The sequence below is a fragment of the Gallus gallus genome, chromosome 12 (assembly GCF_016699485.2).
Source record: "Gallus gallus isolate bGalGal1 chromosome 12, bGalGal1.mat.broiler.GRCg7b, whole genome shotgun sequence".
NCBI lineage: Eukaryota > Metazoa > Chordata > Aves > Galliformes > Phasianidae > Gallus > Gallus gallus.
The window spans coordinates 8,540,788-8,556,518 of record NC_052543.1 but is presented as its reverse complement, the minus strand read 5'-3'; the positions used below and the strand labels follow the sequence as shown (position 1 = coordinate 8,556,518).

Here is a 15,731-nt window from a genome sequence, read left to right as displayed (position 1 = left end):
CACAATGATTAAATTCAGCATCATTAGAGATAGGTTTTAGATGAAGAAAAATGAGGTGTTGGCCTGGGATTAGGACTAGTAAATGCAATTACAGTACAAATAAAGTTGAGATGGTACTCCAAAAATACATTTCATTGGAGCTTGCATATAGAATGCAGCCACATTTGTATTTGGCATTGTTACTGCATGGGAGAAGACTTCTTAAAAAGTAGTAGTTAAATATACTACAAATGTGGATTGAATCCATGAATCTGTGTTTTTTTTTTTTGTTTGTTTGTTTTTGGTTTTTTGTTTTTTTTACTTCAGGGAGAAGGAGGTCTCAAAACTTCTCAGAATGTGAACTGTAACATTCATAGAAAGCATGTCCTTTTACCCTACAGTGACCAACAGGGATTGTAATCCTTTTTCTTAATACATGTAGTTTCTCTGGGATAGTCAGCCATTGCTGATTCAGCAAATAAGGAATGTTCTTAAAGCATTTTAAATGTTCATAATGACATCTAGCAACTTGAATTCTATTCTATGATTCTCTGAATTACAGAAAAGCTGTGTGCACATGTGAGCAAACAGCAAATCCCTGTCGAGTTCTGTACAGCCCAGCATTAAAACAAAGATCACTGCTGAAGAACAGTGGCCCTCAAAGCATGATGCCTCACTTGCTACTGGACAGGTTCAAGTTCACAGTTAGTTTTCAGGTCATTAGAATTTAAGTGGAAAATACCAACAGTTTTGGCCTCAATTCCAATAAAGCTTAGGGAACGCAAATTCTAATTTTTAGACTTATGTCCTTAACTGATTCCTGCAAAACCAGAAGAGATAAAGAGTAACTATCAAATTTCTGCAATCAAATGCCAGCATGAGATGGTGTTAATCTTTAGCTAGCACACTTGACAATTAATGATGTGAACGTATGAACTGCATGCTAAATAAACTGGTGGCTGAAATCAAAGAAAATATTTCTTTCGAGAAAGTCAGTTACTTTCTGTACAGCAAGTGATAGCAGGACTGCATGTTCTGATTATAAAATAGTATTATAAACAGGAGCTCACATCACATCCATAAATTAATTGTTGATACCTAATGTAATCGGCTTAGCGTGTACAAAAATCTAAGGAGTTTTAACGCTGGAATATTTCTAAAAAATGGTTCCTATGTAGCAGAGGAATGCAGTTCCCAAAACCTGCACCACACCTTTGTTGTCATTCATACCATACTCCTTTATGTGGGGCTTTACATGTCTTCTGTTCACATGTATGTATTTGAATGATAGTTACATTTGAAATTGTCTTTGTAGACATTGTCTTTTTATAACTTATCTTGGAATGAATGCCATCTGGAAGAAATTTATATGCATAGTGTAGACCACCAGGAAGTATATATTAAGAATGTATGGAAACTATGTTTTTATTCTACATGTGTAACTAAAAAACACTGAAGTGGGCAGACAGACTCAGGAGCAAACCAACTGAATTTATATAAGCCTCAGTCTACAGTAATCTTTACCTTTTATAACATTCAATTCCATCACTTTGATTGGGTAGTGGCAAAATTCACAGGTAGCAAAAAAGCTGTTGCTCCAGTGGAGTTGCACTGTCTCAGAACAACAGTGAATCTTATTTTCCTATTGAGACAGACTCCTAAGTTATGTTTCTGGTCTTTATAGCATTTGCCTGAAGTATTTGTCAAGTATTTGCTATTTTCGGGTGTTTCATGGACAACTATGAAGATTTAACTTTGCATGCATAATTGTAGGTATTGTTAAGAGATTGCATTTTTAACTGAACATTCCAACAGCTTCTTTAGGGGAAAAAAAAAAACAACATTTTTTGAAGTGAATGTTCATAAAACTAACTGTTCTTGTTCTGTACTTATTGTCAGTAAAGGACATGTACTTCAAAATTGTACATTGCTATGCAAGATTCTTATCACAGCCCTATTTCTTCAGATGGCAGTCTTAATTGAAAAACTCTCAGGCCCATTGCAAACCTTATTTCGATGTTTATATGACTAAAAAGGACCCATGTGTACTGTTATGCTTATCAAAGAGTTGGGATAAAGTGTAGAAACAGCAAATGTTGTGTAAGAAAGCAAAAGAATATATAAAAAAAAATAGATTATGACTGGAGTTAAGTACCTGAGTGGGCTGCTGCTTTTATTACATTTCCTTTCTAAATTCATACTAGCAAGGAAACAAAAACTCAGCCTATGCTACTGTAACACACAGTGATTGTCAAAACACAAATAAGAGATGAGTCCTGTTTCTCAAATACATATTTTTCATCAGTTGTCTGGAAAGAATAAAACTTCCATCAGAACAGCACGATTTCCTAGTAATGTTAGAATGTTATTATATAAGGTTAATATGTAGCATCAAGTCTGGATATTTTATAGAGTGAAACTGTTAATAACCAGCATATTAAATGAGGATTGGGCCAGTCTTTCTTCTGAAAATATGTCATCTTATTTCCTAAAAGCATGTTTTGATATAGCTTATAATAAAACAGTGTAAAAGCAAAGATTACCTCTTAACATTTCATGCTTGTCAGGAAAGCGTTTCCTGCAAGACACTTACAAATGAGTCCTTTCTCAAGTCTTGACTGAAATGCATTATGCAGAAATCTGACAACCGCTCAGCACAATTTGCAAGCTGCAGAGAATTCAAAATAGTCTTCCATGTCTAGGCAGAAATTCACTTCCAACAGGGAGGTTAGGTAGATTCTTTACACTGTATGAGCCCATGTTATGTTTAATTAAGATATAGTAAGCATCACTGGGTTACCCCTTGATGGCTAAGAATTTTTGCTCCAGGTGTAACATATTTGCAGCTAATGAGTCTGATTTTTTATTTTTCTTCTCTCTTCCTTTCTTGTTCCTTGTAAAAATCTAATAGGCTGTCAAATCTTTTATTATTTTTCTTGAAGGAGCCTTCTCTTGGATGGATATCATTACATATATGCATTCATCAACTTCATTCGTGGTAACTGACTCGTGAACTGATTAGGTTTTACTACATATGTAATGTGCATTACAATTAATCTCACGGCAGGTATAAAATTAATATCTGATGTGAGGACAAAAGAAAATGTCCCCCAGAGAAATTGATCAACATGTATTTGAACAGACAGAAATGAAATCTAAGTTAAAAACAGAGAAAACCTTAGCAAGAAATAGCAAGGGAAAAAAATTGAAACAGTGATGATATTTATTTATACTTGTTATCAACGATGAATGATTTTTATAAACTAAGGTAAAACAGTAAATCAAACACTAGTAAAGTAAATCTATATTATATTGTAAAAGTTCAAAATGTCATCTTAAACTCACAGTGAAGTGGCCTAAAAAAACAGTGGTGGAAAAAAAGGGAAGAAAGTAAAATGCTCTGCTATACCAAAAATGGATCAATCCACTGCCTGAATCTTTTAGTGCAAGTGTTGGCTATGCAGATACCTTTCTCCATTCTTCAGTTTTTCTTCTATATACATACACTTTTAAAGTCCAACTTTTCTTAAGAATAAAATGTCTATCAATGTTTTTTAAAGGCCCTAAGATAAAAACAACTGTATGAATTAAGAAGGGACAAATCATCATATAGAGGATATACAAGGATAAAACACTGAAACAATCAAACTTAAAACAGCTGCTTAAATACAAAAGGAAATGTCAGATTTATCTAGTAATTATATGTTCTTCACTCTGTATTATATTGTTTGTCTTCTCAGGATGAGATTTAACTCACTCAGAATCTTTGCCATTCTGATTTCTAGGGACTATTCAGGGACTTTTCAGAAGAATCCTTGAGGGAAAGAAAAAGCATGTGTGCATGTTGTAATGGATCATATCTGAAAAGTGAAAGGTACGTTCCAAGCTCCCGGGGATGCTTTTGTTCAATATTTAAACAGATCTTCAGAGATTTTAGAATAAACTTAATACTGTGTTGCATAGCTTCCTTAGCTTGGGAGTGGAAGGAAGGTGTAAGGTGCTTATTTTTTTCCTGGAAATAAACAGAGCTCTGTAGTATCAGAAAAATATTCAATGTAACAGTAATATATATATACAACAGTAATATATATATCCTGAATAGCAGAATTATTAGAAACTGTATTTCTTTGAGAAATCAGCTCTCAGGTGATTTTTACCTTAAAACAAAATAAAAGTATAAACAGAAGAGGAGACGGTCATCATTTGCTGTGCTTTAATATAAATATATCCATGTATGGAGTTGGATGGCCTGTAAATCCATTTAATGTAAACTGAGGTGTGTTAGTAAAGGAGACCACACCTTCTTTTATGACATGACATTATTACAGTATGACAGCATGTTAAAGGTTCTTTTTATCTTCAAAACTGTTCAGGTCTTGTACATTTTTTCTAATTGTTACTGACTGGGAGGTGGGAAGTGTTGTGGTTACATGTTAAAATAGTGAGGTGGAACGTAGTAAATGAAAATGTTACAATTCATTGTAACGACTTAGAAAAACATAATACACCACTGCGTTATATTGGGAATGTGTGGTCTATTACTGTGTATTTAGAAGTTTTGCAAGATGAATAATCCAAATCACAGTGCGTTTGTGTGAAGAGGGAAGAGAAACATATTCCCTGGTCAGAAGCAGATATGAAAAGGCAGAATAAGCTGCATCTCTACAACCGTTTCCAAGATGCTGTTGTATTTTTGCTAATCTGATTAGGAAAAATCTGAGTAGATCAGCAGACTGATATAAATGTATTTGAGCTGAGAGATAAAAGAGTAGGATTTTCTACAAAATTCCCTCATCTGCCCTTTTCTTTCCACACTGTTAGCAATGCCATTTTCTTTAGGCATTTCCATATTTTCTTGTCCTTGCCTTCATTTATACTTTGTGCCTTCCCAAAATTACAGCACATTTTCTTCTCCTTCACCCTTGAGCTGTACCTGATTGGATTCGTGCTTATGTTTGGGGGAAAGTTATACACTGTTGCAAATTTCAGTTCTGTGCTACATAATGCAAGGAGAATATGAAGGAAAAACTGAAATGGCTAGCAGCAAAATGGAAGACGATTAAACAAAGAAGAAAATGATGGGCTATGCTGATGCAGTGCTTTCTCTCACCTTTGATATAAGCCAAGTTTTGTCAAGTTTTCTGAGCAAAGCTCTTTAATCATAACTTGCTTGTCTAGGTCGAACTTGGTTATATTTAAAAATAATTTCAACAGATCTCAGCAACTGCTCCTTGCTTCAGTGCCATTTTCATTTGGGCTTTAGAATTTCTAAGGATGCAAATTCATTTTGAAGTAATCCTTATTGCCACTGTGGAGAGTGTTTATTATATTTGGCAATAGTTGTTCTGCAGAAAATTGGGAAACTAGCCTGAATCTCCTGAATGGTTTATGATTCAGTCCCACTTCATGAGTGAGCATTGCCAACTGCTTTGTTTCCAGTTTCTACCATGGAAATTTTATATATATATATGGGTGTGTGTATAAACATACCCACACACATTAAATACACATATAAGAGATTGTGCAGTATACATAATGCAAAAACATGCGTGAGTTTGCCTGGTATTTCTTTCTAGTCGATTCTGAAAGCTTCATTCTGTTGAATTAGATAAGCTTGAATAGAGGCACATTAGGACACTAGTAATTCTGGATATTCCGTTTGAACCAGCAAAGGAGCTTTATTAAGAAAAGGAGATGAAAATGTTGTGCCATAGCTTTCAGAAATGTTTGCTGCTTCAAAGGAAAATACACTTATCTGGCTATTACAAGATGAGACTGAACTTGTGATGACAAGCATGACAACAAATCATCATGTTGCTTGCTGTGGCTCAGGTCAGTGTAGTCTTCTTTCCGCAACATTCTTTTTATTTTTTATTTTTTTATTTTTTTAGTGCTACTGCAATGCAAATGTACCTCTGAGAGTTTTTTTATATTATATTCAGGGACACATGAAATCTGCCAGAAATTATTCCGGTATCTACAAGAAATCACTTCATACTTGTGCAAGTCTTTAAATGTTATCAAAACTTGCCAGTTTCTAAAAGCATGTTCTACAATATTATCATTTCTAATGTTTTCAAATGTGTATGCTTTTACAATAAATGATAATTGAAGAGCATACATTATTAAATCACAGTAGTAAGAATGAGCCAAATTCTGTCACTCGTATTCACACTAGGAAGAAAATAACTTGATTTTAGTGGAATTTTCAGAGCAGTGGAAGTTTCTAAGACAGAGGAAAAGGCTGCAACACCAACATGGTAATAACTGTGTTGGTTTTTAACAGTAACTGAAAATATTTTTGCTGAATTTTTTGTGATTATTCTGAGCAATGTGTATGTGCTTTTTTCTCTGATTTAGGGATTTAAAATACAGAGCTAGATAGATGGTGTATTACTACTGCACTGCCAGAAATGCCCACAGAGACTGTCCAAAGATAGTCTGTGAAACAGCCATATGGCCAGGAGCTGAAACATTAATTGCTGTTCCAGAATAATATGGGTGTAATACCTCTTTCCTCTGTACTTTGGTTTTCCATTTGCAGAATAGTGCAATGTTATTTAACCATTTGATTGAATATTTCTTCAAATATATTAGATTGTGTTCTAAGTGGCATCTCACTTTCACAGCATATATGTTGCTCTTTTTCCAGTAACACAGAAAAATGCAGTCTCATCTCATCTGTGGCTACATGGCTTTACACAATGTGACTTTTAGAACATTGGAAGAGATGTTGTTCGTTTCATTTTATTGAGGTAGATAAATCTTTTTTGTTCGTTACTGGGGAAGCCAAAATACTGAAAATAATGATGTGAGAAAGGTTCCATCATTGTTTGTGTATACAGTGTATATTTCATAAATTAGTTAACTAATTGGCATCTTGGAAAGGTGATCTCTATTATGCATGTAGTATTGACAGCTACTATATAGAGGGAGTTAACACCTGTTATAGTTTTCAATTCCATTTCTTCTTTCCTAAAAAAGAGAGTTATTTACTCTTTTCCTCACTATTGTGTTTTCTTCTTCCATGCTAAAAAAAATAACAACTTTTAAAGCCACTTGAAAGGTGGTAGTGATCAAAAATGCTTATACATTTTAATCTTGATTTGGAGAATGAGAAGAAAGTCATCTCCATGACTCCTAGAATTGGTTGACATGAGTGATAAATAAAATAAAAAAGAGAAAAATAGGGGCAGTGGGAAAGTTTGCTGCCCAAAGGACAGAAGATGTCAAGAAGAAAATCAGCCACTCAATTATGAGTGTTCCATGCTCAAGAAATACTGTATTGAGTAGTGCAGAAATTGAGCCATTTTGCTTCATATAATGAGTACGATATGGATTCTGGAAATGAGGGCTTTCTACTCCCTCCTTCCATCTGTGTTCTACATCCATCTGTCATATTTATCCCTATTTAGATTGAAAATGTTCTGGATTTGTGGCAGTGTTTGTGTTTAGAAACCAACCAAGCAATAGGGTGAATGCAACAGAAGCTGTGAGTCCTACTGATATAATCACTTGGCAATAGGAACTCTGCTATAGGTAGGAGCTCTGCTATGGGCCATTTTTGTTATTGGAGTTGCTAAATTCTGACATATGCTTATCATGTTGTGGGTAAGGAAAAAACATGGTTGCAGTCTACTGTTCTTAGGACACACCACTTCTAAATAATAATAGATCATCCAAAGGATGGCTGGGAACTGGCATCTGAGAGAACAGACTGGCAATACTGCCTAAAATGCAAGCTTTAAGCTAATCAATAAATAGTCATTTCCTTTTTTCTCAGATGATGAAACCAAATGCCTAGTTGTTGCTTGATGTACTAGATCTATAGTTTTTGCTGAGTCTTTAATTAATAACAGCTGTATAATACAGAAGGAAGAAAAAAAGCAGAAATGATTTAAAAGCTCCCATTTGAAATATTTTATTCAGTACCATCATGAATATTATCTCAGCTAAGAACAGTGGTTTTACTTCTCTGAGAGAGGACTTTTTCTCTGCATATTTAAGAATATTTTACTAAAATTACTCATTGATTTTTAGATTTAACACTTGGTTCAGAGTACACTGTTAACTTATCCTATTAGCTGTATGACAACACTTTCTAGATTAGAATTGTTCCTTTTTCCTAGAGAGAGATATATATTTAATATAAACAATAATTTGGATATATTCTCACATGAATTGTGCAACTCATGAACAGGTTGGAAAGGAAAACAGGAAGTTTCAAAATAGCTCAGAAATGTGTTTATTGTACTTGTGAAAAAACTATGATTATACCAGTAGAGTAGCAATAGCAGAGGGTATCAGGCTTATGACACGAATCTGCAGTCTGAAATGCCTTTTTTTTTTTTTTTTTTAATAAATAAAAACATTCTGGTTTCCAGTATCTATACTTTCAATTAAAAGGGCTGCACACAGTTATGATTGGTCATGAGAAGCTTTCTTATACAACTAAGTCCACATTTTTCACCTTGCTGAAAGAAAGAAGTTCCTTGGCAATGATAAAAAGATTCAGTGGAACTCTTATACCTTTATTCACTGCAGTTCTCTTCTGCATGCCAGTACAAGTGCTTTATGCAGTCACAGGATGAACTGGACCAAGAACTGATCTGACTAAAATTTTTGTGGAGAGAAGCAGGGAAGATAAATGGGGGTAATTTTCAGAGGGTCACTTCACTGATTTTCACTATGGAACTACACAAGTAGCTGTGCTGTCACAATGGAAAGAATTGTGACGGAGCACCATATATGAATTAGTAGGATAGTGAGTAGATTGATAATAAGGAATGCTAAATCTGACACTGCTCCTAAATTAACACATATCAGATTATGCCTTCATTTCTGTAATTGTGATATATTTTTTTTAAAGTGAGATGAGATGATCTCAGTAAATAGCCCATAAAGCAGGAGTTAAACTATATACCAAATACCCACTTACAATATTCCTAGGAGAGCAAAAAGAGAGATTCAAAACCTGAACAGCAGCAACACCACACTTTATATGCAGAAGTAGCTACTGCTGATCCTATCATCAGATAACAGAAGAATATGGTCTGAACATTAAAAAGATAAATAAATGGGGAAAAAAAGAGAGAATAACTTAGAAAAAAGATGTACACTTATCTATTTATTTAGAAATGAATGAAATTATTTCTGTACATTGACACAATGAAGATTATTCTCTAAAAATAGCTCCACTTACTAGAAAAAGATGCAATTTATGTTTAGTAAATGAAGTGCCAATGTACTTCTCAGTTCATTTGAGCAGTAGTAGAACTGTCATATTAATTCCAAAGCATAATCTTTATTTATTTTAAATTTTATATTAATTTTACCATGACAAAATAAGCAATCTCCAGCCACACTATTCACCCAATCTGAATGGCATGGAAGTTAATTCCTAATGGACTGTATGTGAAGCACATTTATTTCCCCACAACGATCTTCATTCAGTTCATTGATTCCACCAAAATTAACATCTTTCTTTATGTCAGTGGCTGAGATTCACTTTGTTTATACTTTTCTTAGGTAACAAAAAAGTATGACAGTATAAAAAATGGAAATGTTTCAGATAATTAAAAATTTTAGGATAGCTTCCCTTTAAATTTAGTACTTAAAAATAATGTATTTTGAAGAGAGGAGGGAAGAACATAGGGAAATGTAGCATTTTAAACAACTGAATAATCAGTTTATGTTTCTGTAACAGCAAATGACACTGATAGTAGCTAGAAATAGTCAATCTTGTTTCTGAGTACAGGAAATGTGCAGCCTTTGGGATACTGCTCTGCCTTGGTTCCAATTGTAAGAAGTAAACAGCAATTTCAGGGTCATACTATACCCTAAATTCCATTAAAAACTGACAGCCAGAGGTGGTAGGTGTAGGAATCATCTCTGTACTTAAAGTGCTGACTATTGCAGGAATTGGGCTAATAAGTACTTCATTACTAATAGCTTTGATGTGTTCTTCCAATATCTGTTTCATAATCACTACCGTAATTTTATTGCAATAAGTACTTTTTTTCTACAACTAAAATTTCTTATTACTGCAGTACATTCATTTCTTCCTTACTTTATTTTGTTCTGCTTACACATATGTGTCTTCTTTACCATGCTGCTGAAAGTGTCCTAGTTTTCAAGTGGATCTCCAAAAAAGCCTAAGATACATGCTAAATAATATGGATGGATTTTCATAGAATTATAGAATCATTATAGAAACCTGTTATCAGGTCACCTTGGAGCTTTCTCTTCTCCAGGCTGCACTGCCCTAGCCTGTCCTCACAGGGGAGGTGTTCCATTCCATGGATCATTTTTGTGGCCCTTGTCTGGACACACTCCAACAGATCAATGTCTCTCCTGTACTGAGGATCCCACATCTGCATGCAGATGTGACCACACCTTAAATCTCAAATAGCAGCATGCAGGTCTTCACTATTTTTCATTCTATAAATTATCTTTGTGATTTTGGAACACCTCAGTTTGAGCTTCAGTAGCATAAGTGATTTGTCTTTTAATAACTTAGTGTAGGAGAACTACAGTACCCCAACCGTCTGCTTTATGCTGAACTCTTTGAAGCAGCCAATTTTATCTTCCAGAATGTCGCTGTTGCACATGCTGAGTGCTGATTGCAAGTATTATCGTAAGAGAATCACTCAATATTTAAGAAAATTACTCTTCTTTTAAAGGCTTTATTTTATACTTTTATACTCCTGCTGACTTAATCGCACCAGGAGGTAACTGACAAATAGCAACATTCAATTCCATGGCTGCTGTTGCTGCTGCATTATATTTATCAAACAAATTGGGAGGAGGAAGAGAACTACGAAAAATCAACTACCTGCAGCGTCTCAAGAAAATTAACCAACAACCACCTCACAAAATGTCTACTCCAGAGAAAGAATATAGGTTGGCAACAAAAGGAAAACCCGTGCCATAGTGCAACCAGAATGGTTTATACGTCTAATGAGATGGGAACAGTTTCTGAAAAGGACCTGAAAGAAAGATTCATAGCCCTTCGTACCCTAAAGTCCTGGTTTACAGAGAACTTCTGAAATATCAAATACAGATAGGAGCCTGAAGGTAAGAATATAATCAGAGTGTCTGCTAGTGGGCATTGTTTCTTACTTTTTGTAGTGGTAGGCTTATGATAAGAAAGTTAAAAAATGAGTGAAGATTAGAGGTCTTGAAGACCCAGTGTTCCTAAGCATGATCAACCTGAACTCACCTTACATTCCTCAGTGTCGTCTGCCATGCCAAGTTAAATCCTTTTTTGGCCTATCTTCTTTCTTCATTTTTGATTCTTACAGTACAGTGTGAATCACCATCTCTGCTCTGTAACAAGAAATAAAGAGTCATTTCACTCAACAGGGTGAGATAATTTCAAATATTGTTTTATTCTCTGGGGGAAACAAAGATGGAGAGAGGAAACAAATCTTTTACTTAAATGTGTTGCATCCTCCAGTAGCTTACCACTATCTGGAATTAATATTTAGCATGGATTCTTATCCAGGGATTAAGATCAAGTTAATAAAATCTATAGCTTTTCATATAAAAACTGTTTTTTCCTACATTCAGATCCAGTGTAACATTGTGGATTTGAAATGTTCTAATTGGAGTATAATTAAAGTAACGGTAAAACTAAAGGCCATATGTGCGACCTTCTGAAAGGGAATTTGAAAATATACATCATCGTCTACTTTAGCCAAGTGTTTATGTGAAGCATTTGGACTAATTAAATCATAGGCTTCAATTACAATATTTAATCACTTCCAGTAGTACTGAAAAAAATGTGTATAAGGAATTGAAAATCTTTATGAAACTCAAAGGATCATTTAGAAGTTTTATTTTTCTTTGTCCAGATAGCCAAATTCTGCTATTAAATTTAACAAAGTGCACAGTGTGTTACCTGAACATAGCTTACAGAATCCCATCAAAAGGATCAGATGCTCTACAACTAGAGACATACATTCAGAACAGAAGGTATCCTGCTGCCTTCTAAAACCTTGTTCTTATTTGAGTGCCTACATGGAAGGAAAACTCTCTGTGGTAGTTGTTATCCAAAGTAGATTTGTTCTCCCTTTGAGAATATCTCATTAAATGTCACTCAGTGCAGAGAAAAGAAATGCAGAAAAACAAACCCAAAAAAAGTAGCACCCACAAGGCTAACAAGAGCTGAACTAGAACTAACACAAATAGGACACTTAACTGTGCATACACATAAATGCTCTTCTGCTATGCAAAGAAGGGCGATATCTACAGGTGCTATCAGAAAGAACAGCTAAGTTCCTGACATGGGAAATATGATACAGTACCACCAGGTAAGGGTGGTTTTCCAGTGGGATCTGGAAAATATCAATTTACTTCACATGCTTAAAAATTGGATGGATTAAATATATTTCATCCTACGATATCATTGAAAGATTCAAATATTATAATAGGTTTTCTGACCATTTGTCTGAATCTGACAAAACTGGAGACCACTTGAGAAACACTAATAAACTCAGTGTATCAGCAGGCTACACAGTTCCAAAGCTAGAGAGACTATACCTCTTTTGTATTTTTTATATGAATCTGCTGTCCTATGCAGGAGAAGTGAAATTACACAATGTTGCAACGTTGGCTTCCAAGACATTTTAGATAAAGCCATTTTTAATTCTTTTATGAAAAGAAAAAGAGATTGACGTCCTATATATTTTTAAGTTTTTTTTTTTTTTTTTTTTTTTTTAATGTTTAGCTGCCAGGTATTTCTGTGACTAATATTTGTAAACTATAATAAATTAAATAATTGACAACATGCAGAATACTTTGTTTTGTATGCATTCCTGTCTTTTTCTCTCACTACAGACATCAAAGCAGGTTTGCTTAGTTTCCTTTATTTCAAAATAAACCCTTCTGTCTATAAAGCAGAGGCTGTAGTGCTGTTTAGAATCCTAAAACTACAACTGCACTTAAATGCCAAAAGCATGAATCAATTAGCTGCATGAAAGAAAGGAAAAATACTTCCAGTGAGATAATTTTTTTTGCAGGAAGGTAATCCTTTTTCTCAGACCAATTGCTGTAGCTGAAAAATATTTCTACTCATTTTCAGATGTGCTACTCTTCATAGTTGCATGATTAAGGTATTAAAAAGCATTAAATAAGATATTAAAAGGTAAAGGCAGGAAAGAAAAATATATTTTGGAAAATCCGGAGTGAATTTAAATAAGGAGAAGAGACATGTTATTAAAAGTACCCCTGTTAGAAGTACTGCCTCATTTTATCCCAGTATCTCTCCAGTTCCACTGTTCATATTAAAGATGGCCATATTTTATTGCCATGTAGCACTAGCAGTACAGTTTATGGAGGGATCAAGAAGCTGTGCTCTGTACTGTAGCCCAATCTTTCATGTCTTATAAAAATATTTTAATTGAGCTGCACTTCAGTGATAAATGCATTTATCCTCTCCTTTACTGTAGTTGCTGCTTCTGTAACACATGGTTTCCATGTCTGCTTTTTCCTATACATATCTGCTTTCCAATTGCCCTGAAGATTTCTCAATAAATTCAGCTCTATATGGCAGACTACTCCTTCATCCCAAGAAGAAATCCCTTGTGAGTCATAGTTTATGGTTTCACCTGTATACATTCTAAAGGAGCAAGTAGTAATTTTAATACAATTGAATTAAGCATTGTTTGTAAGGTTTACCATTGCTGTTCTCTTACCTCTTCCGTGGCTGATAAATTTATAGAAACTTTGCTTAGATATTTCTTCTCCTAGCTAGTATTTTCACTAAGGGGAAATTTACTTCTATTTGTGTCTATTGGTGTGACTAAGGCAACAACTACTTCTATTTGTGTCTATCACCTCATTTTTCCAGGAGTTCTGAATCTGCTAATCAACATTTTGTGGAGTTTCAGTATTGATCATGGTTTTTTTTTTTTTTTTTAAACATCTGTACTGCTCTACTCAGTGCTAAAGGATTGACAGGAGTGCATATGCTTCTTCATTCTTAGAGGTGGAGGAAGGATAAAGAAGGATAGAGCAACAGCTGTTTATAGTCTCCATTGTTTGCTCTCTCTCTTTTGAGGTTTCTGTCATTTTTCAGCAGATTTGTATAATTTTTGTTCCTAAGATAAAGAAAAGCTACGTTGAAATTAAAATTACTTTCACTGTGTATTTCATATGCTACCGAAATTGCTTGGAAAAATTAAAGTTGTTAGTGATTTCACTAAGCTTTAAAGTTTAATACTTCTTCCTGTTTTTTGTTTTTTTTTTTCCTCTTTTTTTTTTTTTTCTTGGGCTTTTAAATTGACTCCCCCCAGCAGAATCAATTAAACAATGAGAATGCCTACAAAATGGGCAATGGAGATTAGGCATAGTCACACATGGATTTTTTTCTCTCTGAACAATGGCTTATTGAGTGATAACAACAACAGATAGAACAGACTCCTGGAACTTGCAAGAACTATGTTCTCTGTCACTGCAGTCGTACCTTAGACATATTCATTCTTGCAAAATGCATATGCTTAGATTTGCAATCCACTAGAAATAGATGTGCCAGACTGACTAGAAGGAAGCAGCCATTTTGTACCTATTTGTAAGGAAATGTTATCTAATATCAAGCTGACAATTAGAAAACATTTCTCCCTGTTTATTTTAACTTGCAAGTACTTGTTCTCTTTTTTTCTTTTTGAACACAAATTGTGATTTTAATCTTTGCTAACACAGTGCTAACCAGTGCACTGCAACCACAGAAGTGTTCAGTTACAGTGAACACTTTACCAAATGAACACCATTAAACAGCTGGGCACTGGTTCACCCGAGTCCGCACATAAGCTATGAAAGGCAGTGACTCTTCTCTTCAGGCTGTGCTGTGGTGTGAACTTTATTTTGGTATATAGCACAAAAACGAGCTTTCAAAAACACTTCTGTAAAATTCTACAGTAACATGTAAACAGAGTCTATCATGTTTAATAACAGATAGTTCAACAGATAGTTTAATAAAGAAATAATACATTTAACTTAACATGGACCTTCATTGTTGTATGTACCAATTCTTCTATCATGATGCATGGTTGTGTTTCCATTACTTAAGTCACAAATTGCTCTTAGTAAAAAAGATACTTAGGGAATGAAATAAGTGGAATAGGACATAACAGTGGGGATATAAAGCAATAAAGAAAGTAGAAACTCTTAGAGGAGTACAAAACCAGACAGTAACAAGTGAAACTGTGGATCTATAAGCCCCTCTTAAATGAAAGAAGGCACTTCATATGAAATCATCAATATTAAAGTAGTGTTTTTTAAGACACATTTAAGAGTATGAGGATGACTTATTCATTAGATGCATCTGTAGGCAGAAGAAAAGAATGCCTTCAGAATCAACCAAATTTCACTAACAGTTACATTTGTGCTAGTAAATTAAACAGGATTGGGAGGCACTTCTTGGCACTGAATCTTGATTGCCCGCACTTTTAAAACAGTACCTATCATATTTTGGACTAGACAAACTTGCCTTCTCCCAGTTCCAAGGCATGTTAAGGAAGCTGGCACAGTTTAGTGTGTTCCCAATAGCAAATTTACTTGAGAGTACTCTATTTTGGGAGCTAAGAGATTCTAGCAGCATGAATCCATTCTAAGTAAGTCATTTCCTCTGGATGTCAGAGTGGTGCTGGATACATTTAATTGTGTTAGCATACATGTAAATTACAGAGCTGATTCTAAGAGATAAAAAACGAGAGAAAAAAAAAAAAGAGAAAGACCTTTGTATTTTTAGT

General features: G+C 34.4%; 1 protein-coding gene across 1 annotated transcript in view; it reads right to left on the bottom strand.

Annotated features, from left to right (window-relative positions):
* Positions 1–15,731, bottom strand: part of CCDC66 (coiled-coil domain containing 66) — a 41,124-nt gene that overhangs the window by 18,152 nt on the left and 7,241 nt on the right. Inside the window, exon 3 of the mRNA XM_015293403.4 lies at positions 11,201–11,307. The gene's annotated coding sequence lies outside the window, so the exon portion shown is untranslated. The remainder of the gene's footprint in view (positions 1–11,200; positions 11,308–15,731) is intronic.